At 37.6% G+C, this 19,662-nt stretch overlaps 1 long non-coding RNA gene across 1 annotated transcript in view; it reads left to right on the forward strand.

Moving 5' to 3' along the window:
• LOC141495020 (uncharacterized) overlaps nt 1-13,145 on the forward strand; it is a 150,227-nt gene extending 137,082 nt beyond the window's left edge. The window contains exon 3 of the long non-coding RNA XR_012470633.1: nt 12,760-13,145. This is a non-coding gene — a long non-coding RNA (uncharacterized LOC141495020). The remainder of the gene's footprint in view (nt 1-12,759) is intronic.
• Nucleotides 13,146-19,662: the final 6,517 nt, after the last annotated feature.

Raw genomic sequence — 19,662 nt, forward strand, 5'->3', positions numbered from 1 at the left:
TTGATCAGTGAAAACCAAAGTGATTTGGGTTTAAAGAGATGATCAAATAGTTCCAGTTGAATATATATTTTAGAAATCATAAATGAAGACTATATGAGACAAAAGAATTAATTGTCCTAGCTTATATAAACAAGATAAAATAAATAGGGAAGAAAATAAAATCTAGCCCCCCCCCATTACAAGATACCTTGTGAAGTATAAGTAATCAAAATTTAAATTCCTTTGGTCAAAGCACCCACATGTAAGGATATGACACCCCACATGGACAGAGGGAGAAAGAACAGGAGGTGGGAAAGGAGGAAGGAGGAGATAACATCATTTCCCAAGGAAACTGCATTGTTGGATCCTGGCGGGGGAGGGGGTGTCAGCTACTATAATCCACAGATTATTGTTCATTCTCAAAGAGTAGTGACTTATAAATGAACTGGATTTAAATGAGGTAGAACTGTGCAAAGTTATCAGCCTCACTCTCTCTTTCAGAGCCATCAGAGTCCAGTGATAAGATTTAGGTCAAGACTCCTGGAAATGACTCCCAGCTATTCTAATAGCATTAACTGACTATCCAGTCTGTCCCAAAAGTCTTGGTATTTAATGTTAACAGCTTTAAGCTGTTAGTTTAAACCACATTAAGACTTTTGGAAGACCCAGTAGAGTACTTTATGACCTTATAAGACATTGTGCATACATTATCTCCATTGATTCTTTTAATAACCTTCTGCATAGTAACTATTATTGTCCTTCCATCTTACAGAGGAGAAGATTGAGTCTCCATGCGGATAAATTACTTATTCAGAACCATGTATCTGATAACTGAGGGGAGACTCAAATTCAAGTCTGTCTGAACCAGAGCCCAACATTCCATACACAATACCACATTTTTATAGTTATAATGGAGAAACGGATTCTAAAAATAATAACTCCTCTAAAATATAACTTATTTTCTATGAGATTATTATTTGAATTCATACTGACATATGTAGTAGGTAATACAACTACCAGGACACAGCTCTGCTTAGCCATGATCCATCTGGCTCTCTCCCTCTCTGCCATGCCAATGACATGACTCTATTGCCATTCTTCTCTCTCCTATTGCCCCTTTCTTCACATAATTGCCTTTGGAACTTGGAATTGGAAGACCATGTGGCAAATAGAGCCCCAGAGAATTCAGCAATTGGCAACTAAATTTCATATTCTTTCCAGAAAAATATTGTATTTCTAAAGAGTCAGCTTGGCAGAGTGGGATCTATTTGAATTCTGATACTTACTGAAGATGTGACCCCAGACAAGTACTCTAACCCCTCAGTCCCCCTAAACAACTCTCTCATATAACAAATAGACATTTTTTGCTGAACAAATTGGTAAAGAGAGTTTTCTTACTGGGAGTCTCCTCTGTTAATGGAAATCACAAGACCAGTACAAGAACAAAAGCTTGTCTGTCCAGGTCATGGTGGTTATTGTTTATAAAGAACTAAATGCTAGATTCAAAAGTATTATGCTAAGAAATCTCTCACAAATTTCATTGCCATGTCCTCTTTAAACATATGCTTCTGTCCTTCTGTCTCTCCCTGTTTATATCTATTTTTTCTCTCTCTTATCCCTCTTTCTTCTGTCTTTCTCTCTGCCTCTGTCTCCCCTTGTCTTTTTGTCATTCTGTCCCTGAAGGAAAATCACAACTGTTTTACTAGATGAGATTTGGCTCAAGCCAATGCCCTATTGGTTGCCACCTCCCAGATCCTGAGAATCATATTGGGAAGGAAATCCCTTCCCATAGTGTTGGGGGGAGCAAACATATAGTCTTCAAACTTCTTGGCACACTTTTAAATGGCAAAGCTATATGCTTCAAGATTTTTGGAGGAGTGGAGGTTGGGGTCCCTCCCCCAGGACATGCCAACTAGATAATAGTGAATGAGTGGAATTTCACTTGATTTGTTTGACTTCAAGAAGATGGGGGGGGGGTTAAAAAAAAGCTATTTTAATTGCTGAAGAAGTGATTCATCCAGAGGAGAATCTGGGTAAATACTCATCCAGATTGTTCCTCATTTTAGCCCCACAATATCTGGGTTTGGAACAGAAGCCATGAAGATAGAAGAAGAGAACCACTAATTGACTTCCATTTTCCATCATTGAAGAGTTTTACTGTGAACTGTTTGAGCATGAGTTCCCTCTCTTCTGATAATGGCTCCCAAGTTTTCTGCTATTGAACCAAAAAAAAACCCAAAACAGCAGCCTCAGCTATCTCATCATTTTGGAATCAGGCCTAGGGGCAGGCTTTAAAAAGGGAACAGTTTCTCGCTTCATTTTGCTCTTTAGAATCGCAGTTTATCTTTTTAGAAAAGAGCAATAGCAGGATTATTTTTAGAAGAGACGCCACTAGGACGGCTTGGCAACATAAGCCAGTAAGGGCTCAGGTAGCCATTTTGTTGGGTTGAGGCGCTCCTGGGCATGCTACCCACTGGCCTAAGGTAGGTCAGTGGAGGCCCATCAGCCCCATGATGAGAATGTCTGGATTATTTACATTGAATAGTCGGGGTCGAGGTTCAGTGGAAAGAGCACTGGCTCGTGAGAACAATTATTATCATTACCATTTAATTATGCAGTTTTATAACACCTTAAAATTTGCAAAGCTCTTCCTATAGCTTGTCTCATTTCATCTGAAGTCACAGGACTTAGATTTAAATCCCACTTCTGTTGCTTGTTACTTGTTATGAAGCAACTACTGTGTGAGAAGAACTATGCTAAGCAAAGGAGATATAAAAATAGACAAAAGAAAGTCCCTGCCCTCAAGGAACTCACAATCTAATAGGAGACAACAAATATATGCAAAGCAAGAACATAAATAGAAAATAATTAACAGAGAGAAGACACCACAATTTAGAGGTATTGGACAATACTTCCTGTAGAAGGTGGGGTTTTAGTTGCACTTAAAGGAATACAGGGAAATCAGTAGACAGAGCTGAGGAGGAAAAGCCTTCTCATCAAAGAAACCCTAAGATACCACTAACTCTTCTAAATAAATCAAGTCTTTTATTTCACTGGTGTGGCTACTCCTTCCTGGCTTCCTCCAAAATTCAGCTTAAATACCACCTTCTGAAAGATGCATTTCCTTTTTGCCTCAGCTGCCAAATCTCCCATCTACTCTGTATCATGTATACATCTGTTTATTTTCATGTTCTCTCCCTCATTAGAATGTGAGCTCCTTATGGGCAGAGATGATTTTTGCCTTCCTTTATTTCCTAGGCACTTAGCAAAATGCTTTATGTCAGACTTAATTTCTTGATTGATTGAGTGATTGATTGATTACTTCGGAACTTCACAACTATGACTTACCATCTTGGAGACTCAGAGAATTTGGAACTTGCAATGGTTTTAAAAAAAAAAAAGTGATGTCGGTGATTCTTCTCTTTTGAACTTTGTTCCTCTGGATCCAAAGTCTAACCTGTTCCTTATTTGGAAACTCAATTTGGAGGTTTTCCCTTATATCAAGAAAGAAAACAAACAAGTCAAAATCTCTTGCTACTTAAATATGGATGATAAATCAGGAAAACGATAGTCTCCTTGTCTTTGTCTTTTGCTTTGTCTTCACTGCCCATCCAGCTCTATGTTGAAATCCAGACCACAGAGATGGTTCATTCACTTTCTCCTGATTACTTTGATCCCGTACTGACCCCTGGATACAGAAGGCTATTGGGGAGAAAGAGAGGCTGGTGACTTTGCACAGTGTTCCCTCATTTAAATCCAACTCACTTTTATGTTATGGCATCATCTCCCTGATGTCATGGTCTTCTTCAAGAATGAAGAATAAACATCAATCAGTCTACATCTAGTGGAGATTAGAAGAGATAGAATAAGAACCAGTCAGTAGATTTGATTCTGATCACACCTTGAATGGGAGGGATTTGAACTTGGTTCTTCTGGAGCCAAGGCTAACCCATTCCAAATAGTTTTCCAATTTGCAAAAGCTGACCCCTTAGTCCTGAATGTTTGCCTGCTAGAGATCTTTGCCAGTGTCCTTTGGAACTCAAATTCATCAGCTGTGATGACAATCTGCCTCTAAAATTTAATACCAACATTACCCCCCTGCTAATTTCCCATTTCTATTGATGGTATCACCCATCATCACCTTATTATACAAGCACAAAATCTCAGGTTCATCTTTGATTCTTCCTCCTTCCTACCCCTCAATGTTTAATCGTTTGCCAATTTCTAACACAGAGTATTTCATCTTTGTGCTCTCACTCCCCAGTCCCCCTCACAGTGTCTGAAAGAAGGCATTTCACACACTTTTGTTATTGCCATTGTGCCTTTATAACAAAAATTAATTGCTTGGAAGTTTGCAAGAACTTTTAAAAAAATCATTCCATTTTCTTCTCACAGCAACCCCAATAGGTTAGGAATTATGAGCATTTATCAAATCATAGTTTTAAACTGGTAGAATCATCTCATCCAATGCCTTCCCTTGCAGATAAGGAAACAGAGCACCAAAGGGGGAGGGAACTTGTCCAGGGTCCTAGAGCTAGTATTAGAGATGGAAATGAACCATGGTCTTCTGACTCCAAATTTGAAATCCTTTCTACTTTATCCCACCATTTTGCTCATTTTACAGATGAGGAAACTGATGCTTAGCAAAGTTAAGTGACTTGAGCCAGGAAAGTTCCATGGAAAGAGTAGTGGTTTTGAAATCTGAGGACCTAGAATTGGATCATATTTCTGTTACTAACTCTTTGACTTCATATAAGTCATATATGGGCTCCTACATCTAGAACTTTAATTTCATAGGTTGCTTAGTATATATTTTTTCATTTTATAAATGAGTAAACTGAGGCTTAGGAAAGTTAACTGCTTTACTTGAGTTAACTTGGGTGGGATGCATCAGAGATGAGATTTGGAGCAAATACTTCTCACTCTCACATGAGGACAGACCCTCCTGAGTTTCACCTCCTAGCTTAAATGAGTAGATTGAACTTTGCAAGTGTTCAAAAAAAAAGATTTTTTTCTGACTCTGTGGCCACTACACCATACTACTTCTTCCATTATATAATTCATGGAAAAGCAGGTTTCCACCTGAACTTCCAAATAAATACTGCAATTCTACAGTGTCCCCGGTTGGCTGACCTGCTCTTTGGTTTCTGCTTTCAATCTTCCAACAAATTCATTCCTTAAGAACTGGGCTTTTCTCCCCCCACCCCTTTCCTAAATATATGCAGCATGAACCTACAAATGGATTTGCAAAGAGTTCTGGATGGACCTGGACACCTCTCTTGCCTTTGGTGCAGGAGCAGGTAACTCACCTAACATTCAAGTGGAGCAATGCAAGATGACTTGCTGTTTGTAACCCTAATGTCCATTGACCCCAAGGTCATAAGAGAAATGCTGCTTCTTCACTCCCAAAGCCCTACAAGTGTCCCTCATAACCAGAAACTTTAACCATTCACTGACTATGACTTCAGAGACACCACTGGTGAGAATGCATTCTCCTATACTCCCTGTCTCTTAAAAATGGGGGGGGGCAGCTAGGTGGTACAGTGGAAAAGCATACCTGCCCTGGAGTCAGGAATACCTGAGTTTAAATCCAGCCTCAGATACTTAATGATTGCCTAGTTGTGTGACCTTGGGCAAATCACTTAACCCCACTGCCTTAAATAAAATAAAAATTTTTTAAATGGCAAAGAATCAAAGTCATCACTGCCAATCCATCTTTTACCTGATGTCAAATTAAATCTTTTTCCTTAAAATTATGCCTTTGCTCTTAAAGTTGCTTCACAAAACTTTTATATTTAACTCACCATGAGATGATGTGTTTTTCTTTCTTCAGGTAATGGGATCAGACCTGTAATTTCACTGCTCCAGGGAAAGAAATTATCTTGGCAGTTTATAGAGTTGCCTGAAGGTTCCAAGAGGTTGTTAACAAATCAACAAGCATTTAATAGGCCTACTATGTGCCAGAAAGTAAATGCTGAGGATATCAATCCTAAAAGATGGCCCCTGCCCTCGTGGAGCTTATGATCTATTGGGAGAGACAATATATAGACAAATAGTTAGGAATAAGACATATACGGAGTAGATGGGAAGAACTCAGAGGGGAAGAAAGGAGTGTCTGGGGGACCATGACTTGTGGAGAAGGTGGGATTTGAACTTAATCTTGAAGAAATCCAGGAAAACTTAGAGATGGAACTGGGGTGGGGGAAGAGCATTCCAAGAATAGGAGATCTTATGCAAAGTCACAGAGATGGGAAATGAGAGTCTTGTTTTAGAAACTACAATGAATTGGATAGCTGTATGAATGTAAAAGAGACAATAAAGTGTAGGGAGGTCTAAAGAAGGGGCTTTTATGAAGGGAATTAGCTGTCAAACTAATGGGTTTTTTAATTATGGTTTTATTTATTTTAATTATGGTTTTATTCATTTAATTTTAAAGAAATTGACAAGTACTGGTGTTTGCTGAATGAATGGAGGAGATGATATGATTAGACAGTCTTTAGAAGAAATTGCTGAGTTGGGGATAGGTTTTTGGGGAGAAGTTTGAGACAGAGTAACCAACTAGGCTATTACAATAGTCTTCACTAAATAGGAGAGCCTAGAATAGGGAGATCTCTATGTGAGCAGGAGGTGCATAAGAAACATTCTGAGGAGGGAAACAAGATTCAACAATGGATTGAATGTTTATGATGACATCAATATTGTTAGCCTAAGAAACTTGAAGCATGATGGTACCCTTAGAAATAATAGCAAAGTTGTGAAAATGTTTCTGTGAGGGGGGGTGGTATAAAGAATGTGTTGAGGGGCGGCTAGGTGATGCAGTGGATAGAGTACTGGCCCTGGAGTCAGGAGGACCTGAGTTCAAATCCAGCCTCAGACACTTAATAATTACCTAGCTGTGTGGCCTTGGGCAATCCACTTAACCCCATTGCCTTGCAAAAATCCTAAAAAAAAAGAAAAAAAGAATGTGTTGAGTTTGAAATGCCTACAGGACAACCAGACAGTATTGAATTACTAGAGAGCCCTTAGGAGAGAAGTTAGGAATGGACATATAGATTGAGGCGTCATATGCAGAGAGGTGATAATTGAACCCAAGAGAGCTGAGAAGATCAAGTTTGTGAGAGTATAAAGGGAAAAGAGAGGAAGGTCCAAGACAGAACTCTGGAGGACACTTAAGGTTAATGGATATGACATCAATGTAGAGTGAAGAAAACTGAGAAGAATATGGAGGGGGGAAAAAACCAGGAAATATCAGTATCATGAAAATCTATTAAGGAGAAAGCATCCAGGAAAAAAATCATTAACAGTGTCAAAAGCTGCAGAGAAGTCAAGAAGATACAGGCTTGAGCAAAAGTCATTAGACTGACTAATGGGAGATTATTGGTAACTGGAGAAAGTACTTTCAATAAGCTGATGAGGTCAAAAGTCAGATTGCAAAGGTTTTTGAAACGAATAAAAAGGAGGCAAAGTTGAGTCACCTAATAGCTAATTTCTCAAGGAATTTTTCTTAAAAGGAGTGACAAGATGAGTTAATCAAGGGGTTAACTATCAATTTTTTAATGATTGGGAAGATGTAGATCTCTTATTAGACATCAGGAAAGTCAGAAGCTAGGAAGAGATTGAAGCGGTTGGCCTTGGTAAAATGGGAAGCCTGGTCAGACAAGTTGGGAGAGGATGGCATCAAAGTGGTATGTAAAGGGCTTGTATTTGGCAAGAAGGTCCACCTGATCACCTCAAGGCTGGGGTGAAGTAGAAGATAGTAGGAACAGATGTCTGAAAGATGTGAGACACAAGGAGAAAACTTGATAAATACCCCAGGGCCCAACAGCAGTCATCAGAGCTGCATCTTGATCCTAGTTTGTTTTGACTCTAAGACTGGATCTTTAGCTACTGAGCATAAAAATCCTAATAGCGAGGCCAAGGGTGTATCCTTCTGGATTTGAAGTCAAGTAGAAGAAAATACGAATTCTCTTTCTGATATCAAGTTTTTAACTCTAGATAGGTCATTTCACTTCAGACACATCTCAAAAAATTATCCACTCAAATCAAAGATGGGTAACAGTCTTTTCTGAAAAATGTTCTGAATACAATGAAAAAGAATAACCTTGACTTAACGTCATCATCATTAACATTAATAACAATAATAATATGCATTTCTTTAGTTCTCTAAGGCTTGCAAAACTCTTTCTTTAGAATGATTCTTTAAGTTATAGAGTATAAGTACTAGCCCCTCCTTGAAAGGAAATAGTTTTTCATGGGACTTATATATTTTACTGAGTTGAATTCTCATTAAACTGAGTCTCTAAGATATTAAGTGACTTGTCTTGAAGCATACACATTGAGTGTTTGAGTAGGATTCAATTTAATATCAGAGAGCCAGTAATTGTGACTGTAGAAAAGTTAAGTATTATATTTCCCAGAAGTAGTAATTTGCATAAAGAATTTTTAAAAAATCTAATATTTTGACCTTAAGATAAAAAAAAAGTTGTGAAATTCATTCTTTTTTTTTTAAACTGGAGTAAATGTCATTTCAGAAAAATCTTTGGATTGAATTTCAGCTGTCCCTACACCATTGCCATCCTTGTGAGAGGGAAGGACTGGTAGTACTTGAGGGTACATCAGATTGGCCACTCTGCAGAGGAATGACTGATGAACTCCATGGTGTTTGGTGTCAGAGGATTGTAATTTTAGAGGCAGTATTTCCTCCCCTTCTTTAGCACCAAGCGCACTGTCATTGTGACAATAGCTATTTTGTCCTAGGATTTCCCTGTGCCTCAGTTTCTTTTTCTTTAAATCAAGGATTTGGATTCAAGGGTTTCTAAGACCCCCTTCTATCTTGAAATTTGGGATCTTCTGATCCCACTCACTAAGTTACCTCATTCATCAGCTTGGATGTGTCATGGGTCTCAGCTGCTCTTCCTTTTCCCGGCATCCACATCTCTCCTTTCACAGTCCTACCTGGCTCTCCCTTCAGAAGCATAACAGTGTCACTGCAAAGAGGAAAGCTTCCTCACTTTTGCTTCCTCCTCCCATGAAATGCATCCTCCAGGTGCAAAAATGACTTGTTACATCTCTGACTAATATTGTGAAGAAATACTCAGCTAATGTGTATTGGGAGAGCAGCAAGGAAAGAGGCTACAAAGCCCACTGACTCTCTGATCATGATGAACTATTTTCTCAAACGTAAGAGATGAATCATAAAATTGCCATAGTGGACAGCATGTTGAGAAACTGGTAACTGGTCCTCTCCATTGTCACCAAGTATGGAATCGAAATGCTGTGTTTGATTTTCTAAGGGAATACAGTTTTTGTTTAGGGATCATTTAAAATCTGCAGACTGAGCTCATCTCATGTGCCTTTTGCAACTTGTTTCCTAATCCAAGGAATTACAATGCATTTTTTGATGAATAATCTCAGGATTTGGGCATTTCATTACTGAACAATCTGATTTTTTTTAAAGCCTCAGACGTCATTTCATAAGTACAGAAAGACTCTTATGTAACCCATCATATTTAGATGAAACTGTGATAGGCAGCAGTTTTTATCTCTTATTAATTATTATTTCAATAAAGTTGAGTATTGTATTTCCCAGAATTTTGAATACAGCATAGGTTTTTTTAAATTTAATATTCTGGCCTTTTCAAGATAAAAGGCATGTTATGATATTCATCTTTTATTTTCTTTTTCGATTGAGGTAAATGTCATTTAAAAATATAGTTAGATAGGGTTGTAGCAATTTACTTGCCATTAATCAACTCCACCCTCCAATTTCACTGGGAAATATGATGTCTCATTGATGCATCATTTTAGTAAATCCATTGTCAGGAAATGATAATACTTTATTTGATAGTCTAGCACTGGAATTCTATGGGCACAGGAAAAATTCTTAAAAATGCAAGATATGATTGGGAACAAAAGAATGCTTGAGAGGTGATAGAACCCATTGAAGCTGTTTAAGAAGGCTGGGAGAGTGCCAACAGGCAGATTTGAAAAGCCTGCATCAGACTCCATCCAAATCCTCCTCCTGCTGCTACTCAATTTCCATATACAAAGACATAAAATCATTGGGAAGGAAAAAACCATGGGCCTCAGCATATTTTTTCCCCTTTTTGTCTTAAGCAGTAGGAGCCCATATCAGTGGGGAGCCTTGATAGACTTCTCAGGGGTGGAAGGATTTTACTCCCCAGGTGAAAAGCACATGTAAAGGAGAGGAATTTCCCAGCCATTTAAATGGAGATGCATACTTGTAAATAAACTAACACATCAATCATATTTAGTAATGTACTATGTGTCTAAGTGCCCATGAAAATGAGTTTTTATGACCCAGATTCTCTCCCAAGAGCTTATGTCACTCCTTCATCACTGGAACAAAACTCTTAGTCTAAATGTCTAAGTTACAATGAGAATGAGTTGAGCATCAGGAAGAAGGAAGCCCTGTATCTCTTAAAACAAGACATCTGTTACAAAGGCGTCAGCCGATGACCTTGTTATGAGTTTAAATCCAAGTAACATTATCTAAGAGGGAGGCATGACCCTTCTGAATTCAGAGGGAAAAAGAAGATACAATAGAAAGTGTTTATGAATTCTATTTAAAAATCCTATTTTCAAAATAGAATCATGATCACCCATGATGCTGAAACTAATATTCATTCTAGAAGACATTCAATTCTTCAAGCAAGGCTTCCGGCACTCTTCTGTAACTAATAACCTAATTTAATTTGCAATGTCTATGTTGGAACTGACTGTCCTGGAATTTTTTTTTAAATTGTAATTTTTCTTCTATGAAATTCTAAATTAGTCTTCAGGCTCACCCACAACTACAGCAGCGCTTACAGCTGATTCTATAATCTAAGCCCTGACAGGCTTTGCATTTTAATGCAGCGTCTTGGTGGGGGTAGTCAGAGGCAGCAGGATGTGGTGGAGAAATGGTCAGTCTTAATCTGAATCTTTCAAATCTTCACTCAACAACTTGCTATCTGTGTGACTGTGAGCCATTCATATTAACAATCATTTTCTTAGGCTAAAAATGAAATAACAAAAAGTTAGTTTTATCCAATGAAGTTTTATTCTCTAGGATCTTGCCAAACCCATGGGTGGATAGTATCATTAAAGAACCCTACCAAGAGCTTAATGAAGAAACAATATTTATAGAAATCTCACAAAGGATCATAAAATTTTGGAGCCAACCAATCAGGTTACACATTAGCATATTAATACATTAAAAATGTCATTGATTACTTTATGATTCTCTAACCCATCTGTGAGGTCTCTTCTAGATCAGAACTGACAAAGCTCCGATTAGCAACAGGACTACTGTCTCCTCTTCTGACTTGATATTTTATGTTGTTATCAGATATAATATTGACATATAAAATATTGGCATTTCTCCCTTTTCAAAATGTCACAAGTCGAAGAATTTCTTCAGTCTCTTATAGAGATCACCAGACCCGTTTCCTGCCATCTCAAGATGGTCTATACTCTTGTTTACACAATTGTGAAAACCCAAATTTGCAGATACAATTAGAGGGGGACTAGGCTGTTTCACACAGCCAGAGCTGCCTTCAGCTTTATAACTGGAGAGGCACAGACCTTTGGAGGCAGAGGCTGACATTTAGACTTACAAATCACAATTAAAGACAGATAAAACAATTTTTGATCAGAAATATAGAATTAAAGCATATCAGATTTAGACAGTCATCTCACCTCAAAGGACCTCAGGATTCTCATCTATGAAATGGTGTTGGACTGGATGACCCCTTAAGGGGTCCTCAGATTTGATATATGATTTTTCCCTGTACAGTAAAAAGAATACTGGATTTGAAAGTAAAGAGCTTGTGTTCAAATTCTGATTCTATTAATCTGCTATCTGGTAATATAGAGAAAGTAACAATTTTTCTTAATCTCAGTTTCTTCATATGTAAAACCAGTTTGGGAGAATTGATCTAGCTTATCTCTGAAGCTCTTGCAGTTGTAAAATTGATGGTTCTGTGATTTTATAGTCCTAACTGTGTAAACTTAAGGTTTCTATCCCCAGGCAACTCTCCAGGACTATTAGCTCTAAGGAAGAAGAAAAATAAAGAAGGAAGAGGAGGAGGAGGAAAAAGAAGGAGGAGGGAGGAGGAGGGTAGAGAAGTGGAGGAGGAGGAGGAGAAAAAGGGAAGAAGGAAGAGGAAGGAGAGAAGAGCTAACATTTATGTAGCATTTATTATGTGCTATTCACTGAGCTAAACCCTTAATAATTATCTCATTTGATTTTTGAAACAGCCCATGTGAGCAGTGCTATTATCCTCAATTTAAAGATGAGGACACTGAGGAAAACAAGTTAAAGTGACTTGACCAAAGTCATACAATTACTATCTGAGGTCAGTTTAAACTCAGGCCTTCCTGACTTCAATTCTATTTTCTACAGGAAATGTTTTCCAACCCATTTCCTGTATCAAGTGGAATTTTAGTGTTTTCCCTCTTTTTAATTGCTTCCTACTTATTCTGTCTATAGTTTGTGCATATTTGTCTGTCTTTTCAATTAGATCATAAGCATCTTACAAACAGGGACTGAATTTACCCTTTTATTATATCAGTAACACTTGGCACAGTACTGGCATACAGTTGGTGCTTAATAAATGTTTATTGATTAACTGACTGCCTGTAGTAATTACTCATTTGGTGTAAGAGTTAGTCTAGGTGGCAACAGAGGTCCCTCCCAGGTCTCAAATTCTGTGATTCCACAAAATTAAAATAACATAATCAAATACATTGACATGACTATTCTCTTTTCTATCCTAGTGTAACCAAGCAGTTCTGATGAGACTGATTTATCCCTGTGACTTGGTCAAAATCTATTATGTCCGGAAAACTCCATTGTCAAATTCAGATGGGGGTAGCAGGGAGACATGCCAGAAACCAACTGGAAAAGCCAGAGGGAAATGGATTCAGAGAAAATATCATGAGATCATGACCTCGTGGCATGGGAAGCTCCTTTTTATCTGAAGAGACAAAGCAGTGATTTTCCTTGCCCATGGCCAGCCAAGTGGTGGTGCAGCCTAGAGAGTCTCTAGAGCTCAATCTGCTGACAGCTGTCTCAGTTGTACCACAAACCACACTGAGAAGAAATGTGCACCTACAGTTCTGGTATTCCTCCTCCCTCCCCCACTTCTTTCTTTACCAGTTGGCAGTTCCTACTATGAGCTTAGCAAATGAAAATCTTCTATTAGAGAAAAATGCCTTTTCTTTCCATCTTAGATAGGTATAAATACGCTTTTTTAAGAGAACACTGTTTTGGAGAAGCAAACTCATGTACCATTCCATGTCTACAATGAATAAAGGTCTTTTAAGTGTTATATAATCAAAAATAGAACAGAAAGGACTTCAAAGACAGGTCCCTTTTCATTTTTTGAGACAAGATATTTGCCCTTTTCAGAACTAGACTCTGTCTTTTGGCAAAGAAAAAACTGGATACCAGGCAATTTTTGTACAAAGAAAAGGGTTTTCTTTCTTCTATAAATCAATTTTTGCTCAGAGAAAAATAATATATTCATACTGCAGACATATATTCACATATGCACAAACACACACCACTTTTGCTTAAAAGGTTCAATGAATGAGGAAGAAAGGAAAGAAGGAAGGAAAGAAGAAGGGAGGCAGGAGGGAAGAAAGGAATAAGATAGGGACCAAAAGGGAAGGAAGAATAAATGAAAAGAGAGAAGGAGGCTGGAAAGAAAGAGGAAAGGATTGAAAAAGGGAATGAATGGGAAAAGGGAAGTTGGAAAAAGGAAGAAAGAGGGAGAAGGGATAAGAAATAAAGAGGGGAGGAAGAAAGGAAGGATGAAAAGTAGAAAGGGAGGAAAGGTTGTAAGAAGAAGAGAAACTGAAAAGAGAATAAACAGGGAGATGGAGGAGGAAAGAGGACTCTTGTCTTTTCAATCAGTGGTCAATACCTGAAATTTTCCTCTAAGATCACAAATCCTACAGTCTCCAAGTTGGGAGGGATCTCCAGTACAATCTGCTTGACCAATGATCATTCAGATTTAGCTTATGGTCATCTAATAAACAGTAGCTCCTCTCCAGAGGTAGTTCATTACTCTTTGAGACAGTTCTAAATGTTAGGAAGTTTTCCTTCAGATCAAGCTCATATTTGGCTCTTAGCAACTTTAACCCTTGCTTCAGCTCTACCCTCTGATGTCAAGTAGTAAAGCTCTAAAGTCTAAGCCATCCCCTATCAAATATTGCTCCTAGTTTTTTCCCTCTCCAAGCTAAACATCCACAATTGCTCAACTGATCCTGATTATTTATAAAGAAGATTGAATTCCAGGTATTTTTAAAATCTCAAAATGATGTCCATTTTTTTTAGGTTTTTTTTTTGCAAGGCAATGGGGTTAAGTGACTTGTCCAAGGCCACACAGCTAGGTAATTATTAAGTGTCTGAGGCTGGATTTGAACTCAGGTCCTCCTGACTCAAGTCAGTGCTCTATCCACTGTACCACCTAGCCGCCCCATCAGTTTATTTTAGAAAATGAATTTTTTCAGACAATTCATTCAATTCCACCCCAAATATTTCATTTATTTCATTTTTTATCCATTTCATTTGGTTATCTATTTAGTAAATCAGCCTTAAGCCCATTATCAACTACAAACTAGTGTTTGCCTTCAAAATATAATAAATTTACATGAGATTTAAAAATTGGCAAGCAACTATATTCATTGTCAAATATCAGATTTGACTCAACTGGATTTCTGATACAATTGCCCATAAGTTCTATGAACACAGACTCAGTTTAAGGGCAAAAGATGCCTGTGCAATAGGTAATAAAATGATAAAAGCACTCAGATCAAATTTCAAGGTGTCTCAAAGAAGAAAAGATATTAAAACAAGGGGGAAAATCATGGATGATATTAGTGCAAAAATATGTCTTCAAAGAGAAAGAAAACATTGTATAAATATAAAGTAATGCAAAACAGTTTCAAGAGGGAATTAATACTAACAGCAGGAAAAATATAAGAAAAGCCATCAATCAGAAGATGAAACTGAACTGAGCTTTAAAAGAAGTGAGGGATTCTGAGAGTTGAGTTGAGTTGAGTAACAAGTGGATTCCAGGTAGGGAGAGAATCTGTACAAAGAAATGGATACTTGAAAATCTCAGAATATCCAATCCATACTAATCATATTAAAAAAAACACTCAATGAGTAATAACTTTTTTTAGTTTTTAGTTTTAGTTTTTGTTTTTATTTGGAAGGCAATGGGGTTAAGTGGCTTGCTCAAGGGCACACAGCTAGGTAATTATTAAGTGTCTGAGGTCAGATTTGAACTCAGGTACACCTGACTCCAGAGCCAGTGCTCTAGCCACTGCACCACCTAGCCGCCCCCAGAGTAATAACTTTTTAATCTAACTATATTCAACAAATAACTTGTGAGGCCCTATACTAGATATGTGGGGGAGTACAAAAATGAAGCTACAGAGTTTTAACAATTGAGAAGAGCAACTGGGTGGCAAAGTGGATAGAGCACTAGGCTTGGAATCAGGAAGACTCATCTTGAGTTCAGATTTCTCCTCATTCTTGCTAGCTGTGTGATTCTGGGAAAGTCAACTCTATTTGCCTTAGTTCCTCCTTTACAAAGATGAGCCAGAGAAGGAAATAGCAAGATACATGGCAAGAGAACCCCCCAAATGAGATCATGAAGAATCAGATATGACTGAAAAGTGACTGAACAGCAACAGACCCATTAGGGGTGACAATCCAGTGGGGGAATAAGATAAGTTCATATATGCTTCTCTAGCTAGGTACATATATACAATATGTAGGAAAATATAATCTCCTTGAGGGCAGGAACTGTTTCATTTTTCCAGTGACTAGCACAGGATGATAGATTTGCTGATTGACTGACTTATTGATAGTACCATAAGTGCTTGGGAGAGAGCCTACTAGAATGACAAAGTTTAGGAAGGAGAGATAATTTTTGGTTGGAAAAAATAAGGAAGCCTTCATGGAGGACTTAGCTTCTAAACAAGTTCTAAAAGAAAAGGAAAGATTTCAAAAAGGATAAAGGTTTCTTGAGAGACAATTCCAGACATGAGAATAATATATACAAAGACATTGGGGCAGGGGAGGGAAGCATAACATCAGAGAACAAAGTGCCTCAGTCTAAGTTTATTTGACCTTGAAACCTCAGAAGTATGTCTCAGCCTCTAGATATCCGATTAGTTCTGCTTTGAGAAATACACTTTCTGGATCTGATCATGTCATACCGTTATTATGCTCTAGTCACTCCCTATTATCTTTAGATAGGGAGTTTACAAAGAATTTTATAAATGGTATTCACTTGATCTTCCAATTAGCATCCCAAGTTCTACAATCTGGTCTTTCTAAGATTTCTTACACTCGACTCTTCTCCATAAATTCTATGGTTAATCATGCTGATGAAAACTGAAAGCAGGAGACCACTTAGCCACCTGTTAGAATTGTCTAGATCAGAATGAATGAAAACTGAAGGAGAAAGTAAAGGACTCTGGAGATGAGAGATGAAGGAGACAAAAATGTCAGCAGACCCAATGGATTTAGTCTGACTACCTGGGAAAAACACTGAAACTGGGGAAGTTAGAGGGAAAATCAAGTTTGGAAGGGCAGGTGATGACTTTACTTTATATAATTATATAATTATATTGAGTTTGGGATGATCAGGAGTGTAGCCAAGTTAAAGGCCTTTGGCATTTGGAAATGCAGAACTGGGAACCAAATCCTATTAACGCTTTTTTGGTCAGCACCATGACTTTAAATGACAATTTTTGTGGTCAGCACTGAGCCTGGAAAAAAGTGGGAGAGTCAGAGAAGTCAGATAGCATTTAACAATCCATGGGATGAGGGCTAAGAGGAGGTATGCAGAGGGAAAGGTGATAATGGGGATATTTAAAACAGAAAAAGGTTATTTATGATTCCGATTAACTAGATTGAACAATTGTAATGCCTTTAGTTAGCTTATTCTGAGAGTAAAAATGCAACTCAACTGAGTATCCAAGCTATATTTGACAGTGAATCAAAAAAGCCAACAATATGAAAGCATTTTAAATGACTATAGCTTTTATTTTTATTTGAAAACTGCCCATTTATATCCTTTAATTGCTTTTGTTATTCATTCTTTGTTTCTGAAGCAGACCAATGACATCATGAGAGTCTAGATTTAATTGAGGCAGAGTTAAGCAAAGTTATCATCCCTAGTTTCTCTTCTAGTCATTGAAGTTCAGTAGCAAGACAAAAGTCAAGATGATTGGCGATGACCTGGGATGCAGAGTATGACCTTAGCCTTTCTAAATCAAGGTCCTTTCTCAGGTTTCAATTTGTCTGAGGCAATGCCAATTCAATGACTAAGGGGTAGGCAAGAATCGAGATAGCTAAAATTCCAGTCAATCAAAAGGCAGACTTTTTTCTTTTGGTATCTCTAGCATAAGTGAAGCTATAACAAAAAGATAGTCTCATGAAAGAACCTGCTGAAGAAAAGACTTAGGAGAGATATGACAACTGTTTATAAAAATTTGAAGGAGGAGGCCTTTGACCATTTTTCAATTGGAGAAGGACTCTTTTTTTAAATAAAAACACATGATCAGTTTATATTTGAAAATTGAGATCTTTATTTGAGAAATGTGCTGTAAATAATTTTGATATTTCTTCATTGTCTGTTATGACTTTTAGAGTTATGCAGTTTCCCTTATTATCTCTTTTAATTGCATCTATTTTTGCTTTTACTTTTTATGAGATCTGTATTGCTACCCCTGGCTTATTTACTTTAACTGAAACATTAGATTCTGCTCTAGTCCTTTATTTTAACTCTGTGAGTATCTTTCTCTTTCCAATGTGTCTCTTATAAACAACATATTGTTGGATTTGGTTTCTAATCCAATCTGCTATCTACTTCTGTTTTATGGATGAGTTCATCCCATTCACATTCACAGTCATGATTACTATGCATTTCCTTTTCCTTCCATCCTATTCTCTCTCTCTCTCTCTCTCTCTCTCTCTCTCACACACACACACACACACACACACACACAAACACATATTCTTATATATTTTGATTTGCCATTCTATTTTTATTTATTTTTATTTTTTATTTAAGGCAATAGGGTTTAGTGACTTGCCCAAGGTCACACAGCTAGACAATTATTAAGTGTCTGAGGTTGGATCTGAACTCGGGTACTACTGACTCCAGGGCCAGTGCTCTATCCACTGTGTCACCTAGCTGTCCCTTTCTCTCTCATTCTCACTCTCTCGTTCTCTCTCTCTCTCTCTCTCTCTCTCTCTCTCTCTCTCTCTCTCTCATCCTGTCTCACCATCTACTTTGCTTTTAACCACGGCTACCATTAATGCACCCTTCTTTTATCATTCTCTTTCATTTAAAAGGATATATTGAATTTAACAGGAATATCAACATTGCCTTGCTTATCTACATCTCCTGGATACATCTTTTAGCATTTACATTGATTGACAATGAGGCAAAAGAGAGAAAATATGTGAGTCTTGTTCTTGCTCTGGCCTTCTCCTGTTTTTTGGCAGCATCCCCATGTGATATAGAATGGATGTTCTGGTAGAAGATGAAAAGCCTTTTAGGCATAACTTTAACTGAATTTTTGATAACACTATGGGTGCCTGACGACCAGAATAAACAAAATAAATGTCAGGGCAAGAACTGTGCATTTGCAAATCATCTGCATAGAAGAGGCCACTGATGTTATGAAAATTAATGGAATCTCAGAAGAGAAATAGGAGAATTGTGGATAAGGACAGGTAGCTTATATTTGAAGCATGAGCAACAGAAGAGGACCAAGCCAGAAGAGACATAATTAACCTGGTTTTGCTATGAGTGTTGTTTTTGAAGTCAGAGGACTTTGGTTTGAAACTTGAGTCTTTCACCTATTAGGGTGACAAATTTTGCAATGAGATTTAAAAAAAATGGCAGTCATAGAAACTTGCCTCCTAACTTCCTTATTTCCATTGATGGCACCACCATTTTCCAGTTAATTTCAACAAAAGCCATTGTCTTTGGCAACAAAAATGTCATTATTGATATTGCAGAGCAGTTTCTATAGAGCAGTAAGACTGGAAGCCAGATTGCAAGTAGCTGAGGTGTGAATGGGTGGTGAGGAAATGAAGGCAGATGGTGTAGATGACTATTTTTAGAATATTAACAATGAAGAGAAGAAAAAGAAGCATACAAATCACTTGGGAGATTGTCAGGGTCAATGGAAAGTGCTTTTCTTTTTAATGAGAGGGGAAATCTGAGGCAGGAGAGAGGGCAAGATTGAAGGTCAGTAGATGGAAGATTGATAGGGGATAAAGGAATGAGAGGGAAGGAGAGACCAAGAAGACAGGTGGGGTCAGAAGATGGTGGTGGGAGGGGTTGTTAAATGGCAAATTAAAGCATTTGAGACTGATACAGTGATAATACAGAATCATTAAAGGTTGTTGAGTTGTGACATTAGAAATTTTGCTTTAGGAAAATTAGCCTAATAGTATTGTGCAAGATGCATCAGAGGGAAGAAATACTAATAAGATATTAGGATTATAGCATTAAAACTAGAATGGAATTCATGACTACTCCAATTTCCTAATTTTATACATGAAGCAAATCTCAAGAGAAAATCAAACTTGGAAAATGCACAGCTAGTCAATTAAATGAGGCCTGAGAAGGTTATTTGGAT

Source organism: Macrotis lagotis, chromosome 8, assembly GCF_037893015.1.
Source record: "Macrotis lagotis isolate mMagLag1 chromosome 8, bilby.v1.9.chrom.fasta, whole genome shotgun sequence".
Lineage (NCBI taxonomy): Eukaryota > Metazoa > Chordata > Mammalia > Peramelemorphia > Peramelidae > Macrotis > Macrotis lagotis.